At 39.0% G+C, this 23314-nt stretch overlaps 1 long non-coding RNA gene across 2 annotated transcripts in view; it reads right to left on the reverse strand.

Moving 5' to 3' along the window:
• LOC130610615 (uncharacterized) overlaps positions 1-19870 on the reverse strand; it is a 31650-nt gene extending 11780 nt beyond the window's left edge. Inside the window, exons 1-3 of one of the 2 annotated variants that reach the window (XR_008975081.1) lie at positions 19792-19870; positions 17673-17794; positions 9293-9373 (exon numbers count right to left, since the gene is read on the reverse strand). This is a non-coding gene — a long non-coding RNA (uncharacterized LOC130610615). Of the gene's footprint in view, positions 1-9292; positions 9374-17672; positions 17795-19791 lie in introns of those variants that run through there. The other variant, XR_008975080.1, reaches the window with a different exon arrangement.
• Between the last annotated feature and the right edge of the window lie 3444 nt (positions 19871-23314).

Below are 23314 nucleotides of genomic sequence, written 5' to 3' on the forward strand. Positions count from 1 at the left end.
GTTCCTTGAATAAATCTGTGTAATTTAAACCATAATCATGGGGATTTCATCAAAAGTAACTCAGTTCTTCCAAATCCCACATCATCATTACAAACAACTTTGTAGTGCAATTTCCAAGGCAAGATATCTCTTCATTTTCATATTTTAAAAGAAACATTGCTAATGACAGCAAGGATGTGTTTTTTATGTAAAAATCTAGGATCTCAATGGTTAAACAACAATGTACTTCCCTGTATCTTCTTCCAACGCATACACTGTATTGTAAAGGATCAGTTTGTACAAATCCTTCATTCTCTCAAAGACACATTGTCTTATCAGTGAAGAGAGAAGGTGCAGTTGGAGTATAATGCAAGTCCATTCCTCACAAGCTTAGAGCTTAAGCACTTTGTTACTGGTTATTAGGGCTGGACTCCTAGAGATAAACCTACAACTACTGTACACCAGTGAAGGGCAAATAAGCAAAATCCCTGACATAAGTCTGTTGTAAAATGATGAATAAGCCTCCTAAATTGCCATAAGGCGCTAGTCACAATGGAATTGTATTTGTCAGACACGCATTGTAACCCTAAGGTTATCATAGTGGGCCAGGAGATACAGGAGGAGTGCTTAACACTATCACCCCCTAATCATATCTCTTGCAGGCTAAAAACTCTGCAGGGAGCATTACCACTTAAAGAGGTGGTAGTGTTCCTATCGACCGAATGGAGACAGCATTTGGTAGAAAGAACAAACCATAGAAAAGAGTAACAGATACATTCACAGAGGCGCCTCCCAAGTATACCCTCAATTTAGATCTAAAAAAAAAAATCCTTGCAAATCATATCCCCAAGGTTGGGGTTCTAAATAATAAAATACTGTAGATTACTACTTTATTAGTTTTTTTTAAAAGCTTATGAAAAATTATCTTTTGCCTGTGGGAAGACATTTTATCTGAAGTTATAACAACTCCAACAGTTTTAAGACATTAAATTTAGAAACTAAGCAGCTGTAAGAAACAGATGATATACCCTACTCTTGCAAATTTAATTTTCAGGTTCTAGTTCCCTACAAGTTATTTCACTGTATTTATCTTAGACTTGACTAACGCCAATATACATCAGAAAGCATGACAAACTAATGTTATAAATGCTATATATTATGGGAGGTGGCCAAAATCTTTTTCCCAAATAAAAGACACTAACTTCTGAGGAAATGTTAGCCCTTATACCAATTATCAGACACATGCAAGCGAGTGAAAGTGGTTCCAAAATAGTCCGTATCCTAATGATTAGGACATTCCTGCAAGAATCATGGATATATTTGCAAGATGCAGAGGAAGGAACTGAACTTGTGCTCCTCTGTAGCCCAGATGACTGTTCTGGTCAGTCGGCTATATGGTCATTCTTGCTCACTGGCTCTATTCCTCCTCTCTCTGCCATCGCCAGTTGAACATTCAGTTATTTATACCAAGTGGAACAATTCCAACAGAAGAGGTTGAGATGCACTTGCATGCACCTGCTCTTTCATTCATACCTTGGCATCATAATAGAAATTTCAAAAGCTTGATTGTTTTAGGACAAAGGATCATTTTCTGGCCAGTCATATGCATTGTGTAACAAAACAGAATGAGAAAAAAAAAGGCCACAGCATTTGTAACAGCGCGTTTCAGCTTCATCATAGTTGTTTATAACTGTATGCACTTAGGAATACATGCAAAACATGGTATACCTTAGGAAAGAAGAAAAATCAAAATTAAATATCTATGATCATTCTAATGCATGTAAAATAAAATGGTCTTTGTTTCACATGACTGAACACGAGGTAGATCTTACTCTTATTTCAAGAATTATCAGCTGAAGAGTACTATTCTACTTTTAGATTACACATAGTGTTAAGTACAGCAGAAGTAGTAAAATACACATTCAATGAAATTTACTTTAAATACACAAATAAAAGGAAAGGACTGCTGTATTACTGCAGCTTTAAAGCACAATTTCACATTATAACAAACAGCAAAGAGGTAGCGGTATGCAGTGTAACATTTAAATATCAACAGCTCTACAGTGATATAGCAACACAGCACAAATGTAGGTTTTGCTGAATATGTGAAGACATAATTAAAAGTCTGATTTCTGGGTGTTCTTTAAATGCTGTCTTCAGTCTTCCCTATGTTCATTCATACAGATATCTAGAGCTTTAGACTAATATACATCCTTTCTGGATTTCTTATGTATTACACAAAACCAAAACCAACCTACTTCATGCAAAATATGGAAAAATAACCAATTACCTCAAACTCTATTCAAAGAGGAGAAACTGGGTTCCAATATTTGTGAGATTAAAATAACAGAAAAAATTATATTGTTTTACTAACACAATAGTGAACAGCAGATTTGGATGCAAGTATAAATCAGTTTCCCGGACTGAGCAAGGACAACATTCTCCTATTAGGCCATGAAGGACAAGACAGAGCTCCTTTTTTTGTGATGGGTGTCTCTTATCCCATGTCCCACTGGTTCCACTGCAATGTAACATGATGAAGATTTACACCTCTGGTGTCTGTAGCAATACATTTCAGGAAAGTGAGCCCACCTTTTGGCTTTTCAAGGCAAGAATTCAATTTCATTGATTGCTTGATTTATGGTGCAAAACCACTTATTGCAATTTACAGTCACTACTCTCCTTCTTCCTTGGTCTAGGAAAACCATTGTTTAAATATCAGTGACAATGGACTTTTGCCATGGAAATCAGTATATTGCTGTTCCCCATTTAAAAGCAAAGACTAAGGCTATCAAGAGCAGTAAAGGGATAAGACAAAGAATTCAAAACTGTGTATCAAGAAAAACTCTTAGCAGTGCACATTTGTGAATGTCCAACCAAAATTTTTCTCTATTTAATTTCTAGGCTTACTTAAACTGAGATAAAGCACTTTCTAATATATTCTAATCCCACATGTATGCAGAGAGACACCTAATGTGATGTGCAATGTGAACCCCACCAAATCAGTGATTCAATATTACAGCATAAAATATTCTTTTTTTACTTTAGTGAAAGAACCAAGAAAACCTCTCACACAAGCTGAACTCTGTCCTGCTTTTTTCTTAAGCTATATTTGACAAGCAGCCAGTTCAAGTAGCTGAAGTCCTTGCTCAAGTGGCAGGCAAGTAGATAAAAGCTCCCTGCTTGGAAAAGCTGGGAAAGATTTTACAAGGTGCTGCAAGCTGTTGGCATCACAGTTCCATTCTAGAGGGACGCGATTGCAAAGCTGGTGTTTAGATTGGTGAGGAAAGGATTAGGAAAGAGACAAACTTTCCTGTTTGATAAAAACCAAGAATCCATGATACATCTATTTACAGCTGAGGAATACACAACCTGAGGTGTACAATTTATACCAGAGTAGTTTGTTCTGCATTGCAGATACATGAATAGCAACCACTAAAGTAACTTTTGAGGCTCTAACCTCTGGGACTAGTAATGGTAGATCGTGTTTTCTTTTCTGTTCAACCCTGAATTTACACACATCTTCCTTCCAAGATCTCTGGTCTTTCCACCAGTGTTTAGTCCCAATGGACACACTGAGGAGTTACTCAGCCTCCCTGATACCCACAGCAGGCCAGCTGCTAGCTACAGGAAACCAGATTGAAGAACTATCAATGACATCACTGACAGCTGCCTGTAGTATGTTATAATGGATGGTGATAATGCCATTTTATGCAGGGCATCAGCTTTCCCACATCTGCAAAGCACTGCTGACTAGTTATTCATTGGTGCTTTGGTCTCCAACGAATAACACATCCTTTGCCTTCAGTGGTGATGCAAGCTCCACATCCCAGTGCAGAGATTAAAGGCTGGCAAGCACACAGTCCAGCCACTGTCCCCCAACTCCAACACTGGTAACAGCAACACTAAGACGCTGCAAACACAAATGGAAAATAATTTATTTTATAGGTAAGGAGCAGCAGATGGCACTCTCCACTCTGCCTTATCAATAAGCAGGATCTCAGCAGGGGGCACTCTGTAATTAGAGGTAATTTTTGGTGCAGTTCTGAACCCAAATGCCAACCTCTTACAGCCATAAACAGGCTTGTGATGTTTTTCCACAAAGAAAAATACTTATCTCAACACTGTAATCATGTACAGCATCATAGCCGTAATAGCCTAGTTCATGTGCTAGGTTCAAATCATTCCGCATAGAGCTACTGGAGAGTAACTGCTCTGACCCCAGAGGAGGCTATACTTGAGGGATGGGCGACCTCTGTGAAATGACCTGCTCTGCTGGTCTATGCACAGCAAGTTGTGGGTGGCCATCTATGGAGAAGGACCATTTTTCCATATCAAAACTGGACGTTAACTGAAAGAAGATCAAAAGTGGAAGGAAGTGCAAGGCTGGAAAGTGCATTACCTCAACAAAATTAAACAGAGAGACAGAGTGACCGATTTGTGGTAACTCTTGTTTATTTTGCCTTGTTACATGAAAGCAGACTATTGAAAAGTGATGCACGCTTACTCAACAGATCTGCTTCCTAGGGCTGATCCTTCATGTTCAGCCCCTACAGGAGCTACAGAAAAATTATTTTCATTATAAGGTTCTATACCACACTAGCAGGATTTTATATGTCTTTATGAATTATGTATGCATACACACATAAAACCTTCTCTAGCAACAGCCTTAATTCACACTGAAAAGACAAAGCCACTTGACTTACACAGTAGCCTGAAAATACAAACCCTTAGCTTTTTCTCCCACATTTTGCTTGATGTTCACCCAGAAACCCACTACAGTTCAAATTCCGCATTTCTCAGGCAATGTGCAAGCTTCCACCAGCACTCATTCAAATGCATAACATGCCCAGAAGGTTGATGGATGTCAGCATCCTGGGACAGGTGAACAGAGGTGCAAGGGAGAGACACAGTAACCAAGGTTGAGCAGGTCAGGTGTTTCCATTTATATCAGTTGTGGTATAAATGCATAGGTGCTCTCCTGGGTAGCCTGGTTTGAGGGCTTTATAAATCATAATGATAGTTGCTCAGAAATTTTCCTGCAAAACATGTTTCTGGGCAAAAATGCCAATTTATCACTAATAAAGCATTCTGAGGGCATGGACATTAATTTCAAAAGAATGGTGAAGGACCACAACCCGACAACAGATTTCCAACGGAAATTTCAGTTGCCCGCTAGCTTACCTGCCTTGCCTGCTTGCCCATTTACCTGTGATTGCTTGCCCCACAGCAGTCCTGTTGCTGAGCCACGAGGCTTGAATTCAAGGACTACATGCACCAATCTGCTGCAAATGCCTCTGTGTAGTTCCTAAAACTACCCAGTTCCCCATACCTGTGCTAGCAGGTTTCCTGCTCACAGAGCCTTGAAAAGATGCAGAGAACAAATAAAGACAAAACAGTTTCTCAAGCACTCACAGAAAATTAAATCTGTGGGAAATGTGGGGTCCCTGTTTCCACAGATCTCCTGGGTGGTGGGGAAATAGCATATACTGATGAATAAGAGGAGGTATGCCAAATCACCAGTGTCATTTTCAAGATTAACTTCATCAAATAGTCACAAGAAAATATAAGTCCCATGTTGGGCAGTAGCATAAAGTTCACAAAGTTCAGTATTTCTAGTATTAACCAGAAAAGTGTCTTGGACAATTTTGTAAGTTTTTGGGTTTGTATTGTTTGTTTGTTTGTTTGTTTTTTGTTTAGTTTATTTATTTATTTTCTTTTTTCTCAAACAGAAATAAAGAATTAAAAAAAAAATAAAGAGAAACAAACAAGCAAATAAAACACAACAACAACAAAAAAACCCACAAAAACGAAAAACCAAAACTTACCCAAAACCAACCCTGCCCCCCAAACTAACAGTTTAAATGCCTGGATGGGGAATTATCATTGTGAATTTACCATACTGAAAATAACTCTTCAAAACCATCAAAATGCCACAATCAAATCTTTGGCTGCACAGTTAGAATTAAGAAAAAAGAAATAAAAAAAAGACCAACACTCACACTTTCAAATGCAAAATACAGTGTTAAAGTGAAGATCAGAAGTGACTGTCTCTGACAAGCCCACTTAGTGACAAAAGGTTTCAGATATGACTCTGTTGCCACATGCTCCCAAGTAATTGTTTTGAGAAAGAAATCTGTTAATGCAATGTTGGTGAAGGGAACTGCTGAACTCTTCAGTGCACCTCACAGCATTTGGAGTGAGCCTTAGATGAAAAGACAACAAGCACAAAACTGTTGAAAAAACTGTTCTAAAGAGACCAAAAAAAGATGTAAAGACGTGACTTCAAAATAAAGTGAGATGTCTTTATATGGATGTTTGATTACTAAATAAGTGTAAGACGTGACTTCAAAATAAAGTGAGATGTCTTTATATGGATGTTTGATTACTAAATAAGTGTACTGGAGAAATTCAGTCTTCTCTCTCCCATATTGGTGTCCCTTAGCAAAAGCGAAGTCAGAGGTATTGTTATGCTGTCAAGCTACATCTATTTATATACTGGCCAAAAGCTCTTCTCTGTACTGGTGTCCTTTCACCCGCTCAAAATAAATCCACCTCCTCACGAAGAGGCAGATTAGTTACTATTATGATAGCTCTCAAACTGAAAACTCTATATTATAAGGTAAACGCTTTTCCTGCATAGACACCAAAACAAATCCAGTGATTTACTGAAGTCACTTTGGAATTGGAAGAGGGTAAATCTGGCTCCATGTCACTTACAGTAATGGTTTCAACATTGACAAAATATAGAAAGTTGGAAGTCTAAATTACCATGAAATCAAACCGAGAAGTCTGAATTATGAGCGAGGAGTGTAAGATTAGAGAAATACGCATAACATAAATGCACATATGATATGGGCTTCGTCTTTCCAGCTTGTAAAGGAATAATCACAAAAATATAATAATGCAAAATTATACTTGAGTTTCTTCACTCACTGGGAGAAACAGCAACATTTTGTAAAAGCTCAAGCTGGACGTAAAACTTACTGCCATTTATATACATTTATAAGATTTCTTTCTCCAAAAAAAATCCAAATCCTAAACAATTACAGTGAATCCAATGATATTGGAAGTATAAAAAGTTAAGAAGTTGATACTGATTTTCAGCTAGGGTGGGTTTTTTGTTTGTTTGAGGGTTTGCTTGTTTTTTGAAGTCAAGCAAGCTGCCAATACTCTGCAGTCATTTGAGGTGTGATACATCTCAGAGCCACTGGGCATCTTTCAATCAATTTCAACAGATTTTTGTATTAAATTCTTAGTAAAGCCCATTATTGGCTTTGTGACTCAAATGGAAAAAAAAAACAAACCAAAACAGTGAGTTTAATGACTAAATCCCCCAAATCAATGGTTAACACCCATTTATATTTTGTTTACCTTCATTTTTGAAGCTGCATTGATGAAGGAAGAGGTGGGGAATAAGAAGGGTGCCTTGCCTGGCCCTTTTCCCTAGAGGAGAGGGAATTCCAAATAGGCCTTTGGTATGTGAAGGAGTAAAATGCCATTTCCTTCTCAGCTCTGCATAACCTAATTGGAAAACATGGGGAGAGAGTTTTAGAATTGATTCTCAGATAGTCATAAAATGCAGGGGCAAATGGGAGTTTGCAAGGGGGCCTTAGAAGTAATGGAGAGATCTGGCAATCAAACAGGTTTAATGTATTCCTGTGTTCCCTTTTGTATATTTAAACATAGGGCTAGAAGGAACCTCTGTAATATACTAGCCTGACCTCCCTGTGCAACAGACACTGCAAGTCCTGCCTGAAATAATTCCTGCTTGAGTTAGAGTTTTGTTTTTCCTAAGGGGAGAAGGTGGAGGAGGACTCCACAATGAAATCCTTGCATCATTTCAGTTTTCCCATCAGGCACTGGATCTCAGAGCATGCTCTTCACCAGCTCTTGTTATGTCTCTACAGTAAGTTTTAATACAAACAGGTGACGATCTAGTCCTTCAAACAGTGTAGAAGAGGTCAGTCTTTGTATTGCCACTGCCCAGAGTGGTATGCCACTGAGTAATGTGTTAGCTTATTTTTCGTTTTTTAAACAAGCTGAGCAGGGCTCAGTCCACAGTTTCCACTCTCATTGCAAGGAGACCATTGCTTTAGGACCGCTGTGATCTGAACTACTTTCAAAGCCTTTAACCCAGTTTTAATTTTGCTGTGAGTATATCTTTAAAAAGAAAAATTGTTATGATAACACCTAAAGAAAGCTGAAGTCTCTGGGGCCAGCATCATGTGTTCACAACAGGAAACTGACCACTGTTGTTAAAAATTAAATGTTTGACATGAACTAAAGTCACAGAAAAATATGACTCAGTCCTTCAGCAAGCACTGTCCATGAAAGCTTGAAAGAGCTGAAAGCCCAGTTTGATTTATATCCTGGAAGCTGGTATGCAACCTTAAACATGTTCTTTTTTCAAGTTCATCTTGTCATTCACAGATAAATATAGATTAGGACAAACCAAAATAAATGGGTGGGAACCAAAATCCACAAAACAACTAACCATAATCGAAATGCTTGTCCTTCTATTCAATAGCAAAACCAGCATATACTTGGTTTAAATTGCTGGTTGGGGTAAAATGAGTATTACTGGACAGGAACACTTAGCCAGTATGATCCAAACAAGTCAAAAAATAGCCAGAGTACAACCACATAAAATAAAACATTGACCAGATTTAAGTATAATTGGTCACCCTCCCATGTTTTCAGATTCTTATTATTATAGCTTAGGAGGCTCTGTAATGTACCTTTGGAAAAAGTCAAATGGTTTCACTGGGTTTCTAACCTTTGCACTTCTGTAAAATGATCCACTGAGAATGTTACTGCATGAGACTAAAAAAAAAACCCAAAACTAGAGCCCACAAAACCCACTTTTCCTCACAAAGGTGCATCAGACACTTACGTGACTGTGAACCATCACCAGTGTCTCCAGCCCTGTTTGCTTAACATATCCGCATTATGAAGGCAATGTGTGAGCAGTGCTAACTTTACATGTTCCACCACAACAAGCTGTCCTATTTTCAGCATAAAAATGGCATTTAAATAAACATTTGTGCTATGTCATTGGGAAATAAAGGTCAGACACCACCCCGCTGTGTTTCCAGGATGGGCAAATCCAGCGATCAGATCACAAGTCCCCAGTAACACTTGTTTGGGACAGCAAGGAGGATTATTTAGCAATGTTATATAACACAGCAGGCTAAATGGGTCCTTTGTATATGGGAACAAACTCAGCAGTATTTCACTTTTCTTTAGTTACCCTCTTCTAACCACTTCAGCCTGTCCTGTTCCAAGCCTCTCGGATGAGACACCTGAATTCCCCCACAGTACTTATTTTTACTGTAGTACCAAGCCCTGAGCAGCTCTCCTCATGCCAGGAAGAACTGGGTGCCCTGCAGCCCTAGCAACACAGAATCACAGAACACAAAGAAAACGTCAATGCAGACCTGCCACATGGCACTGCTATATCCAGCCTTGCAGGGTCTTCCAGATTAGCTCTCACAAGCACCTTCACAGTTGAAAAAAGAGGGCATGTAACCCATTAGTGACATTTCCTATTGAAATATTTACAGAATGGTTGCATGTATATATAGGGAGTAGCCCTACAAAACTTTGCAAATATCTGGAATCTGTCAGAACTAGAGAGCACAAGAAATAGCAGGAAGCACTTAAAGTCATTGTTAGGCTGAGAAAGTTGGGGCTGTTCAGCCTGGAAAAGAGAAGGCTGCATGGAGACCTCATAGCAGCCTTCCAGGATCTGAAGGGGGCCTACAAGGATGCTGGAGAGAGACACTTCATTAGGGACTGCAGTGACAGGACAAGGGGTGATGGGTTAAAACTTAAACAGCGGGAGTTTAGATTGGATATAAGGCAGAAGTTCTTTACTGTAAGGGTGGTGAGGCACTGGAATGGGTTGCCCAGGGAAGTTGTGAATGCTCCATCCCTGGCAGTGTTCAAGGCCAGGCTGGACAGAGACTTGGGTGGCATGGTTTAGTGGGAGGTGTCCCTGCCCATGGTAGGGGGGTTGGAACTGGGTGATCTTAAGGTCCTTTCCAAACCTAACTATTCTATGATTCTATGCACACGCTAATGCGCACATATTCAGTGATTTTTTCAATCATACATGATTGTCTCCGTTGTTTTTTCCTGGTCTCTCTACCTCTACCTACCTCCTTTTTCTTCTCAGAGCTTGCAAGATCCTCTAGAAGGATTCTCTTGTCTTCAGTGTTTAGAAAGGGCCTAACAAATCACAGCCACTAAATAAACATGTATTAAATGGCATCCCAATTTCAAATCCTAAGGGACTCGAAAGTGCAATTCAAAGAGCTGCTTTTTTTCATTTATGCATATCCAAAGGTCAACCATGAGCTTGAATGTATAATACATAATCTGCCTGTGCTCATCAAAGGAGAGGTACAATCTTTGATTATTTTAGAGTGGAAAGAAATGGGTCTGGCTAACACTGAGTAAGATGCCCTATGAGAAGTAAACCTGGCATCAGAAGCAATGTGGATGATAGTCAGTTCTTCATCTAATCTTTACAATAGTTGAATCATGCAATGCTTGTGTCTGAAATCCTCAAGAAACAAGCAACATACAACCTTTGGCATCAGGAAAGCAGACTTCAAAGGAACATAATTTCCCTAGACAAATGACTGAAACTTTGTAACGCACAGGATCTCACCATTAAACATAAAAGCTGTGATAATTCTAAGTCCGTTTATAATGCCTCTTAGTTTTGCATCTTCTTTTAAATAATAAGCTTGTAAGTCATCAGTAATAAGATTAAGACATTTAAAACATATTTGCATGCAATATTTATATTTATAACAAAATTTAAAATACATTATCTCCTGAGGTGGCAGGAATTGTTTATTAGAAGAGCATAAAGATATTGCTACTGAGTTTATGAACCCACATTTAAAACAGTATGTTTGATTTTGGTTTTAAAATTTTTAGTTCCCAATGAACCAGATGGGAAATTGCAAATTAAAAGAATTCATGCTGCATCTGGAAAGGAATGTAGCATATTCTCTCCACAGAATGAGGCATATGTAATTCACAGCCATGAACAATTTACAGAAAAATGTGGTCCTGGAAAATGTATAATTAAGAATACAAATGGGCAGATCAGTAGTGTGGCAAAATGTATGTTGTGTAATGCAGGATTGACATATAGGGATATTTACATTCAAAATTTGCAAACCTTTAAAAAATTATCCCAATATAAGCAAGTCATCTACCCATAATTTATTGGCAAACATCTGAGTGGGTGAAGCCAAGGTGATAATGTGAAAGATTATATATTCTATTAGAAAATCAACAATTCTCTGAAACCCAGACACAGTCAGACCTGCTGGTCACCACAGTGCAGCTATTCTTTCATTAGATGAAGGCCTGCAAGGCACAGACACTGCCTCTTTTCCTAAACAAAATTTTTATTCTATCCACTCCGTCAATTCTCAGAAAGGATAAGAGAAACTAATCCATGGATTCCACTCTCTCTAGTAAGTAAGGTAGAACAGACAAAATTAATTCAGGAAGATGCTCAAATAATAATATTTTGTACCATCATAACTGTAGAATCTACTGTAACTGTGTGATCATCGTAACTACCATCTTGTGAGTGATGAAGACACTTGACTTACTGATATGGGCTGACAGATTTCCAAGCTGGTAACATCTAGCAGTGCCATTGTTTCTCAATAGTTTGACATCTTGCTTGCAGTTCGGTGTTTCAGCTGCTTGACAACTAGTTTAATACCCAAAAAGATTTTTTCATAACCCTTAAGCAGCTTAGTGAGCAAATAGTAAGAATTAAAAAAGCCCCAGTTCTCTTCCTGGCTTTAGGGATTGAAATAGTCGTAGTGATATCAGCTGGACCGAAGATTACCTTGAAGATCACAGTGTTGCTTAGATATCTATTTGTAGATCTGTCAGACTTACCAGTCAGACCTAAACCCAAAGTCAAAGAGCAGAGATTTGACTTCACTATTTTTATAAAGTGGCGTTAATGATACATTCACATACTTGCTTGTAGCTTTAATAAATGAGAATAGAAAATTATAGCAGGCATTCTGGGACAACCATGCCACATGAGTTGTGATTGCTATGGGTGAAACAGATGTAGCATAAGGGAAAAAAGTTGATGAAGGCTACACCATATCAGATAACTCAAGAAGTGGCAAAGAAAGATTTAGAAGAAAAACACAAAAAAAAAAACCACCCTAGAGCAATTTACCCATTGAAGAAATGTCACACTGGGGACTTTCAAGGCCAGGTTGGACTGTGCTTTGAGGAATGTGGCCTAGTAGAAGGTGTCCGTTTCTGTGGCAGTGTGGGTTGGAACAAGGCACTCTTCAAGGTCCCTTCCAACCCAAACCATTCTATCATTCTATGACTTCATTTTCAGTCAAAGCTTTCCTAGGTCATAGTACCCACAAAAATAACATTGGATCATGTTTAAGCTCTCTCTATGATATGCATGTCTTCTTTCTGCAGTAAGGAGCACATTGTCTCTGCTAGAGAAGATCCCTGTATTTTTTTTTGCAGACAAGGGACTTCGACTCACACAGACTTGTACTTACAGAGACTGATACCTTTATCTCTTGTTTAGTTAGACTGCACAGTCACAGGCAGTTTCCCTTGAACAAATGGCATGTTAACAGTTTGCTCTGAATGTAAAAGTTTTGTCACATCCCAGACCTGAAACCCCCAAGCATAGAAGAATACGGACAAGCCTAATAGATTGCTTGAAGATGCCAGACAACATTTTAGATGTATGAACTCAACTCTTGCCTATGCTACATGAAGAACACTGTGCTGAGTCCCTAAAGAAGAAATTACCTCTACTGAATGCATCAGTCTGAAAAAGGAAACTTAGATTATAAATCTGGACAGTTTGGAAAGAAAATGCTATGAATCCTACTGAGGGTTGCACGCCAAGTTCTGATTTGAGAGTCCAAGCAGGGGTCCTGTTGAGCAGTGTACTATATACAGACAAATCTGGCTTCCAGCACACAAACTGGCACACTAATAAATCCATAGATAAAAAAAATAACATAAAAGCTGCTATATAAATAATTCAATCATATTACCTGATTTTAAAACTTTCAGTCAGCTTCACAGAGAGTTTCATTATGGACCAGTTCTAATTCTGAAGTATTTTAGCAAGGAGTTTTGTCATTGATCCAGAAGTCAAAGTCTTTGCTCCCTGATCTTGTTTAGAGTAAGGTCCTTACCTTACCTTGGGGTAAGACTCCTACCACTGAATTCAAGCACAAATCTATGATCAATGATGAAAATTGGAGTAAGGACTCTGAGCTTTTGCTTGCTTGTTTGTTCTTAAATAATCATGTCTTCAAATTAGTATGTTTTTGAGTATGTACACGGGACACCAATTCTTAGTTCAATTAGATGCTATTTTTCAACTTCCTTTTAAGTTTCAAACATATTTAAAACCTACTTCTAAAACAATCAGCCAAAAATCCAAGAGCTTGAGAATCTCCCATTACTGCAAACTCGCTTTTTACAAACAGCATATATTTAAAAGGGCTAATTTTAATTTTCTCTATCATGCATATGACTAAATCCATGATGGGTAAAGCTGGTATGTCAAGTGCTAATGACGAAGCACAGGAAAGGCCGACTGGCTAGTACCATTACGAGGTGAGACTTGCAAAGTAGGGTCAGAAATACCTCCTGGCAATGTGGTACTCTAAGGTTATTGGCAGGAAACAGGTATTCACAATTGCTAGCGAAATTATTTTTAAATTTAATGTGCTGGACAGAGTGGGCAATTGGCCAAATTCTTCTCTCAGCAACATAAATGTAATTCTGAAGTGACTCCATTGACCTGAGCGCTGAAGTAGAAATGTGAATCTATTTCTATCTTGAATGTGTTGCAGCCTGTCACATTAGTTCTGTGATCCTGTTAGATCCTACAAGTAAACAGGTCAAGATGTGTCAATAAGCAGATGGGAGATTGTCAAACAACCTCTAAATGTGTGAAGGAAGAGGTGCTGGTACCATCATAAGCATCACTTTTGGAGCATATCCCCTAAGGGTTTTACCTGAATGATGTCCACTTAGGCCCAAACATTCCCATTACCTTAGCTATAGTGCAAGAACCCCAAGAGAGATTTCCACTCATAGAAGGGTAAAGTGTGTAATTTCTTCCATTCATGCCTTTTGATGTCTCTTAAGTCTTCTTTAGGTTACACTTCTGAAGACTGCTATCCTTCTCCCTCATATTCAGCTGGGCAAGCTGCTCCCACAAACAGACCCTATTCCTTTTCCATCAGGATGAGGTTTCTCACCAAAGACTTATTTTCTGAATTACTTAAACCAGCAAACAACCCCGGGACATAGGAAAAGAATGCACCAATAAGTCTGCTATTAGATTTAAGGCAAAGTAGCCACAGGGAGACAACAACCTCTTCAGCTGCATCCCAGATGGAATGCCTGTCATTACTGGGTACTTGGGTGTCTGTGGCAAGGCAGGGAAACATGTCTTGCAGGTCTTCTCAGTAAGATGATCTAAGAATCTTTTTGAGACAATTTAATCAATTTCAGAGCTTGTTTGCTCCCAGAAGGATTCCCTCTATCAGAATGGTTTGCTTGGCTCTAGCCCTTGTAAAAGCAACTCTGATCCCCACCAAATACATTTAAGTACTTTAGATGGACAGTCTAAAATATGGGAAAAATTCCTTGACTGATCTGTAGTGAAGATGAAGTGAACTTACACTTTATGTGATGTTAGATGGCAGTACGCTTCTGTGTTAAAGACCTGACATGCCTTCCAGTGCCCTAGGAATATTTGAGATATTAACTCTGGAGCTTCAGTCAGGTTACAAATTTTCATCCTACTGACCTGCATTATTGGTGCAGTCTTAATGCCTGCACTGGTCTTGGTCTCGTGTCCCAAGCTTCTGTTTTTCTGCTCAGACAACTGGAGAAACTTCATTACAGGACAGTGATTTGAAAGTACATCTTTAAGTATACAAAGCACTTCACAATCTTTTCAATTAAATGAAGATATATATCAGATGCCATTAGTCAAGAAAGATACTTAAAATTTACAAGAGAAGAAAAAGTCAGAGAACTCTCTTAAATCGTAACTGTTTTGTTCAAGTTAATAGCACAGTTTTAAAAATTTAACCTTTTTTGGTTCTTATCTACTAAGGGAAACACCGCAAAATACCAAGAAACACTAATAAAATAATAAAATGAAACACACAATCCATCAATACCGAGATCTCATCTTTCTACAAACGATGAATCCTTCACTTCATGCTAAGGTAAAAACACTCACATGGAGCAACCTCTGCTAGGCCTCTGCCTCCAAACAATGCTTCAGTATTTTTATTTCCTATGGCTCTGTGTATATATGTGACAATAGGATCAAGCCTTGTTAGCCAAGTTATCTTTTCTTTCCACTTCTCAAAAGCCACTAAACTTTGACTGAACTAAGACAACAGGATCAGTTCTGCTGTGCTCTCATTTTAACACCCGAAGATAGCAATAATCAATACCACTGAACAATCTATTATCTTAAATTAAAAATAAAATTCACATGACTCTTCTATAATCAAAAAACTCCTTAGATAAGAGAAATATACAGAAACTGATTTTCCAAGCTTGGCAGATTATAAATAGCTGTAGGTACGTAGAAAAACTTTTTGATGCTATTTTCAACACAAGTTTTCCAATAGGCAACCCATTGTAAGGAGTATACATCAATTTATTACCAGCTAAAAACTGCCATAGCCACCTGGTATAAAGCGTTTGTCTGGTACAACCCTACTCTGCCAGTTCAGATTTGATCAAAATTGTTTGATGGCATAATTTTGTGCTACCAAGCACATACTGGGTCAGGTATCATCTGTCTGTACTACTCAGATTTTATGCCAGATAAAGTACAGCGTGTCCTTCTACAGTCACCAAGAAAGCATAAAGCCAGGACAAAACCTGTCTAATGTGCTTTGACTAACTCAACAGCAACAAGATCACACCAAACCCAGGTCAAAGTAGACCTTACGGGTGATGCAACAGTGCCCAGGTCTAGAGTTAATGATTGTGAAAATGACACAAAACCACCAGAATTTATTTCTCTGCCCTCACCCATAGAACACTTTTACAGTAATGTGCACACATCTGAAATTAAGACTTTGGTTCTAAAAATCAGTTTTGGGTACAACTGAGACTGCCTTTCTGTAAGCAAGTGCATAGTAGAACTTGGGTATGAATATGGTCTGGATCAACCAAATGGGAAAAAAATATTGAAGTGGAAAAAAGAATATATTCAAATCAAGCAAACAACTTGCAAAATTTGGTTGTTGGAGTTTGTTTTCCATAATAACCATTCTGTTAGTGGTCTAATTATCAAAACCTCAGGGTCTTGTTCAAGGATGCAAGAAGGTGACGGAACACCAGCCCTACCAAGGGTGGTGATTTGGGTGTCCGCACTCCCTGCATGGCTCAGTGGCTGCAAAGCCAGCTGCATCACACTGTCAGCAAACCTCAGGCCTGCTTGTGATAAATGGTGTCCTAATTGTCACATGGCCAGGGAGCAAAAATGTATATGTGATAAAAGATACCTCTGTCCCCTCTGAAATAATTCTCATTGATGATGTGCTCACTTATAAGCCAATTCATTTACCAGCTGCTGCAAAGCACTCCTCAGCATCAGTCTGTTGCAAACCCCAACACAAGCAGAGTGGAGTGTGTTTTACCACACGCATTGCTCTCTGTTGAGAAGGGGACAAGCTCTAACCAAAAACTGCTTCTTCATTGTTGTGTCTTTTATCCACATGCAACACCCACTGTATGGGAATGCTGAGGCTGTGAAACTGCAGTATGCAGAAAATTACGCGTTAGCTACCTCCATTATAACAGGCTGTCATCTTTCAGCACAGAGCAGCCATTAATCATCCAACAATCGTTCAGCCATCCTTTCGGTGAAGCATTAAACTGTGGCCTTTTCTGCTTGTCTCTAGTGATCATCCAGGTGGAAATTAGAAATCCCAGAGTGCTTTTCAAAAGGAACAGGGGCTAACCCGGGTGACCTTCAGTAATAAAAGAGAAAACCTGTTTCCATTGTCCACAGCTGTGTGTAAGCTATCACCAAGTACATAATAGGCACCACATTTACCTACACAGTCATCACTTCTCCAGCATTCAACTCATTCATCTGTAGAGTGGTTTGGGACACCTTGAGTATGAAATATGCTTTGTGAAATCAAATTCCATTATCCTTTACAGCATGTTGACAAGCATTTTCAACTAAAAATTTCAGTGCCCCGTGATTCAATCTTAAAAAAATCTCCTCCTGGTGTAGCAATTTGCAGTAGTGCTTCACCTTCATGCAGGGAAGTAAGTGCTCAGTACACCACAAAACATATGCTAATAAGGGTGGGCAAAAGTCACTTAACATGGACAAATGTTTTTTGTTGGTTTCCCTCTCTTTTTTTTTACTTAGATTGGTTTTCTTTGTTGTTAAAGTTATGATGCCCATGTTCTCTAGATTGGATGAAGTCTTATTCTTTCAGAGCTTTTGGATGAAAAACATTTAGGGACTTACATAATCACCTTCTTAACTAGATTTTGAGGTCATTTTCATACATTAGCTTAAAAGAATTACAACACAATTTAATCACAAATTTTGTTACTATAACTTACCCTTAAAAAATCACACTTACATTGAGCAAGTAATATTTTTCATGTTTTATTCACTAAAGCCCAATTCTGAAGACATTTTGATCCATAATCAGCAATTTCCTAAAGCATATTCCACTTTTCAGCATAATGGTGAAATTTAAAACTAGAAAAAACAACTGCAATGGAAGGCAGTTAAGTGTCTAACTGACTAGAAGTGGGTAGAAATAAAGTGCCTGATTCCTTAATGTTTTTGTAGTTTCACAGTATCACAGTATGCTAGAGATTGGAAGGGACCTCGAAAGATCATCTAGTCCAATCCCCCTGCCGGAGCAGGAACACCTAGATAATGTTACACAGGAATGTGTCCAGGCGGGTTTTGAATGTCTCCAGGGAAGGAGACTCCACCACCTCCCTGGGCAGCCTGTTCCAGTGTTCCGTCTAGCCAAGGCCATATAAAATATGTGCTCAGTGTTAACCAGGTCCAGAAGAAGGGGCTGTGACCTGCAGAGGTCCTCTCTATCCTTCACTCTTCTCCCATTCTATGTGCTCTGCTACCTGCTCACTTGAGAGAATTTGCAGTACACCAATTGGTTTATAGGATTACAACAGGTTTTGCACCATGGTCACTACAACATTATCCAAGTGACAAATAAGTTCACAGAGAAGCAACCAAGGGGATTTTTACTGAGACTGCAAAATTTATTTTTAGCAACGTTAAGTCATATAGGAAACAGGACACACAAGCACAGCCACATGGAATGAGAATAAATATTGGCAGAGGGGACATACCAGTATGCATGCTTTGGACCATATATCTGAAAAATCTCACAACTGCAGTTAGATTGAGGCAGACAAAAATGTGTTGTTATTCCCTTTCAGTTTTTTTTTCAAATGTACAGATTACATGGACTGAATTAATTCCTAATTGTTCCCTGATGTGCACTGGAAGGCAAGATTCTCATAGCAGAAGGTTTCACAATCGTGTGAATTTGTGTACATGCATGTGCTTAAACTTCATAGACCATGGGCATGATTTTAGAAATCAGTTATCATTAAGCTCTACCTAATCTGTGTATAAAGTTAGTAAAGTTAAGCACATGCATTTCCTGGGGAGGTAAACATAGTTAAAGAGATGGAGAATAAGAAAAATATGAATGTGAGATGCAGATATTTTATTCATTTGGTAATACTGCTTCTACAAGCACTGAGCTTTCAAATATGTTCTTCAATAAGTGAGCATTTACAACATGTGTTGGGCGATTGCGCATTCCTTTTTTGTAACACCCTCAGTTAAAAAAAAGACAAAGTAGGACAAATTGTCCCCAAATGCAAAACTACAGAAAGTGACATTTAAAATAGCACATTGGAAACTGCAATGAACAACAAAATGCATGAAGCCAAGGTGAATTCGGCACAGAGAGAGATGCACATTAAACCACGCTGGCCCAACAGCCCTCTGGTGTCAAAACTGCAAGTGTCCTGACTGCAAAGAGCGAAAGAAAAAGGACGGCTACTCCCCAGCTTGATACATTGCTGGTTACTTGACCAATGATTTATATCAGGTGCCTAACGTATCCACTCTCAATTCTTCTGCAATTAAGGAGGGCAGGGCAGACCAGTGACAAACGGCTTTCCTACAGCGCTTTTGGCTTTAGCTATTATCCCTTAGATATCTTTAAACTAATTCATCCCTCTTTAGAATCCCAGGTTTGGGTTGATAAATCAAGTGAGACCTGTGTGTGCTGGGAGCTGATTACAGGGTCATTCCTCAGCAGAAATGTTTGACCATAGTTTCCCAACTTCATATTTTATCTAGCAGCTGGTGATGTATCATCACTAATCCAAATGCAAAGTATCAGGAAATAAAAGAAGGAGGTACTGTTTATAATAAATCACTGACAGGGAAAGCCTGACCTTTTCATTTCCTACAAGGTATTTCATTGTTAGACCACAGACAAACAGAATTTTTCACCTGGTGCTTAATATGCATCAGAAGAGAACAAAGGTTTATAAGAGAAGAAGAAGAGGGTACTACCTTCAACTACAGGACACTTATCTTTCCATAGATCAAAAAGACAATGTTGTTAATAACACTCTTTTCTTAAGAATCCTTTATTCTTTTTATTAGACCATAATTTAATGATAAAATGCACTCCCTACCTTTCATCCTGAAGGGAGATTCAGAGACTTTGTTAACTTTAAAATGCTTCTTTAAAAACGTGTGATTTTTAAGGCAAATGCTTATCATTGAAAGAAAATATAAATGACTGGCACCATAATGATATATAAACATAAGGTGATAACATTGCTATTATTAATGCTCAAGCTTGACATGTATCAGCCATATGTTATTATTAGTACAGCAATTGTGGCTGCAGATGGAAGCACTGTTAAGACTGGACGTAGTACAAACACCTAATAAAAAGCTTCCTCTGTGAGGAGCTTCTGTTTCACCTTTCACACACAAAGGCTGGAAAACAGAGGTACAACATAGACAGGATTAACCCAACACCTTTTTTCAAAAGTAACAAACAAACAAACAAATAAACAAAAAAGCCCAAACTAATCTGTTCAACTGAGGTATCTCCTCAATCTGTCTCCCATAATCCTCCATCACATAATGTGGTACCCAACTGAGAGATTCAGCTCCCTGCCACATACAGCAGCCAGAGCATTGTGTTAAAAATATGAAGGCTGTTGAAATGCCTGTTCCCTTTCCTCCTGTTGAATAGCAGGACCCACTACTAGAATGAGACCCCAGCTATGTCTGCCTTTGTAGGCCGAAAGGATTCAAGCCATGGCTCTGTATGCCTCAGCACCAAGAGATCCTAAACACTCCTTCATACACACTTGTGCAACTACAACCATACAGAACCAACTCAGGCTCACACCAGCAAGTCCCCTATACTGTCTCTTTGTAGGAAATCAAATAGTTGCATAGGCTAGAAGCTGGCATTTCTGAGATTCTTTCTAAAAAAGCTCAATTAGGAGCCTGGAAAACCTAAAGCCATTCATGTGTTACCAGGCAGAACATGAGCATTCAACTTCATTAGCTGTAATACACCTACTGCCAAAGCACCCAAACGTGTGCATAGCTTGTACCATTAGTGCTGGGATTCTTTGGGTTTTTTTTCCCCATTCTCCTCCCTCCTCAAGAATCATACCAGAGAAGCTTTATTTGGGCCTGTAACAGAATTTTCCTTCTTGTATCTTCTGATGCTTTACTATGGCCTACATAGAGTCCCAGTCTGGACACCAAGATTGCTGGCAGCTGGTGTCTCCAGGGGTACCAGCATCCTGAAAAGTGACAAGAGAAGAGCAGAGCAGTGGCTTTGCCCTACTAGCAAGTCTCAGAGAGTATTCTAATCCTGAGGAAACATCAGTTTAGATTGCTGAACAATAAAAATGATATTGCAGCAAGCCCTGTGGGTGTTTCTGTTGTACTGGTAGTCTCCAGCCTCACTCTCACAAAGAGCTGCCATATCGCTACTGCTAAGCTGCATGTGTTTTTTTTTTTATTTGCCAGTATCCTAATGTATTTTACTATCATTAGCTGCTACTTCTCCTCTCACACAAAACAAGTTTAAAAAATCTATTTTACTAAGAGCTAGTATATCTAATTTGTACAAATTTACTAAAGCTTGTCAGTCACACTAAAGCATTTAATCATCTGTGACATTAAAATAAAACACTTTAAAACCTTTGGCACAGAGTGCTCCTGTTAAGAAAGTACTGTAATAGTGTTCACTCTGCTGGCAACACAGAAAAGAGCAGCAGAGAAATTAACCTGAACAAAATATTCATTCTTATGAAACTTCCACACTGGTCAAAGTTAGAAAATCATAGAATCATAGAATAGTTGGGGTTGGAAAGGACCTTAAGATCATCTAGTTCCAACACCCCTGCCATGGGCAGGGACACTTCACGCTACATCACATCACCCAAGACTCCTTCCAGCTTGGCCTTCAACACAGCCAGGGGTGGAGCATTTGCCACTTCTTTGAGCAACCTGTTCCGGTGCCTCACCCCCCTGCCAGTAAAGAACTTCTTCCTTATATCTAACCTAAACTTCCCTGTTTAAGTTTAAACCCATTGCCCCCTGTCCTATCGCTACAGTCCCTGATGAAGAACCCCTCTCCAGCACGCTTGTAGGCTCCCTTCATATATCGGAAGGCTCTATGAGGTCTTCACACAGCCTTCTCTTCTCCAGACTGAACAGCCCCAATTTTTTCAGCCTGGTTTTGTATGGGAGATGCTCCAGCCCCCTGATCATCCTCATGGTGTCCTCTGTACTTGCTCCCACAGCTTCATGTCCTTCTTATGTTGAGGACACCAGAACTGCACACAGTGCTCCAAGTGAGGTCTCACAAGAGCAGAGTAAAGTGACAGGACCACCTCCTTCAACCTGACGGTTATGTTTCTTTTGGTGCAGCCCATTATCTTGGTCCAACATCTCGGAAGTTCCTTCAAAGAATAGCTCCTTCACATTGTGATGATTTGATATGTTTCAGCCTCCTGCATACAGCAGCCATGTAGGCAGGCAGAAGTCAATACTAGGGGTTTTTGTGTAATTAGAAGTCATCATGGCCCAGAGGGAAGGGAAAAAAAAAAAAAAAGAAGAGTAGGAAACTTCCTCTCTGCCTTTATATTACTACTGAGAAAAAAATCTGAACACTTAAATTAGAGAAGTTATCTTCAGGGGAACAGCTTTTTGCCCTCCTATGCTGAATCTTTGCTGCATTCAGGATGGGTAGAAACTATCATTTAATTTCACTCCTCTTCTCCTGCCTTCTCTTTAGAAAGAGAAAAATAAATTGGAATTGTCACATTTACTTCATTCCAAGACCCAGTCCCAAAGAACATCACTAAATATAACAAGACTCTGAATTAAAAAAGAACGAGCAAAGATGAATCCTACACTGTTATTTAGTGCTAGGAGTCCAGCACTACATCTTCTGACTCAGGAGCAGCAAGCAGCAAGCAGATAGCTCTCTTGGTCCCCAGCCTAAAGCTACATGGAGAGCCCATGCGGGACCACAGAACAAGAGGGTGACATGCTGGTCCCAGAGCATCAACCTTGAGGGTCCCTGAAAGATTAACACCTCTGTTCAATGAGGTTACACTCTGGATTACAAGATTTATAGTGGTGTGGCCCATCTTCTTTAAAATTAGGAAAAAAAAAAGTTTAAAAGGAGGTGTAATTGCTGTAATTTCATATGCATAAAAATGCACCCTATGAAACACACTTTGAGGTTTGCACAGCTGCCTGTAGAGTGCTATCAATGGTATGTAAATACATTTAAGACAATACCCCTATAGCTTGGTTTACCCCTCTAAAGAAAATTAGATGCACAGTTTCCATTGCTATCAATGGGAATCCTGTTCGTGTATTAGCAAGAAAATAAGTTCATTAATTTTCAAATCACAGCCCTATCTTCTATAAACTAGAAACTCTCCTCCTCCTTATTCAATTGGACTCTCTGAGACTGTCCCCAATAGAAGGTGAATCAATCACTTCATGAAAGGCACCTCTACATGGCTGTTATAAGAAAGTGACCCTTTTCTTCAAGCATTAAACATGTGCAAGGTAAAAGAAAATATATTCAAGAAACATGGTAAGGAAAAAGAAAGTACATGGTAATTTGCCAAATTCTAAGTTAGCTTAATTTGGGTGTATACAAAC

Source organism: Pezoporus wallicus, unplaced genomic scaffold (assembly GCF_028554395.1).
Source record: "Pezoporus wallicus isolate ANWC-B61680 ecotype Strahan unplaced genomic scaffold, APGP_CSIRO_Pwel_v1 contig_8518, whole genome shotgun sequence".
Classification (NCBI taxonomy): domain Eukaryota; kingdom Metazoa; phylum Chordata; class Aves; order Psittaciformes; family Psittacidae; genus Pezoporus; species Pezoporus wallicus.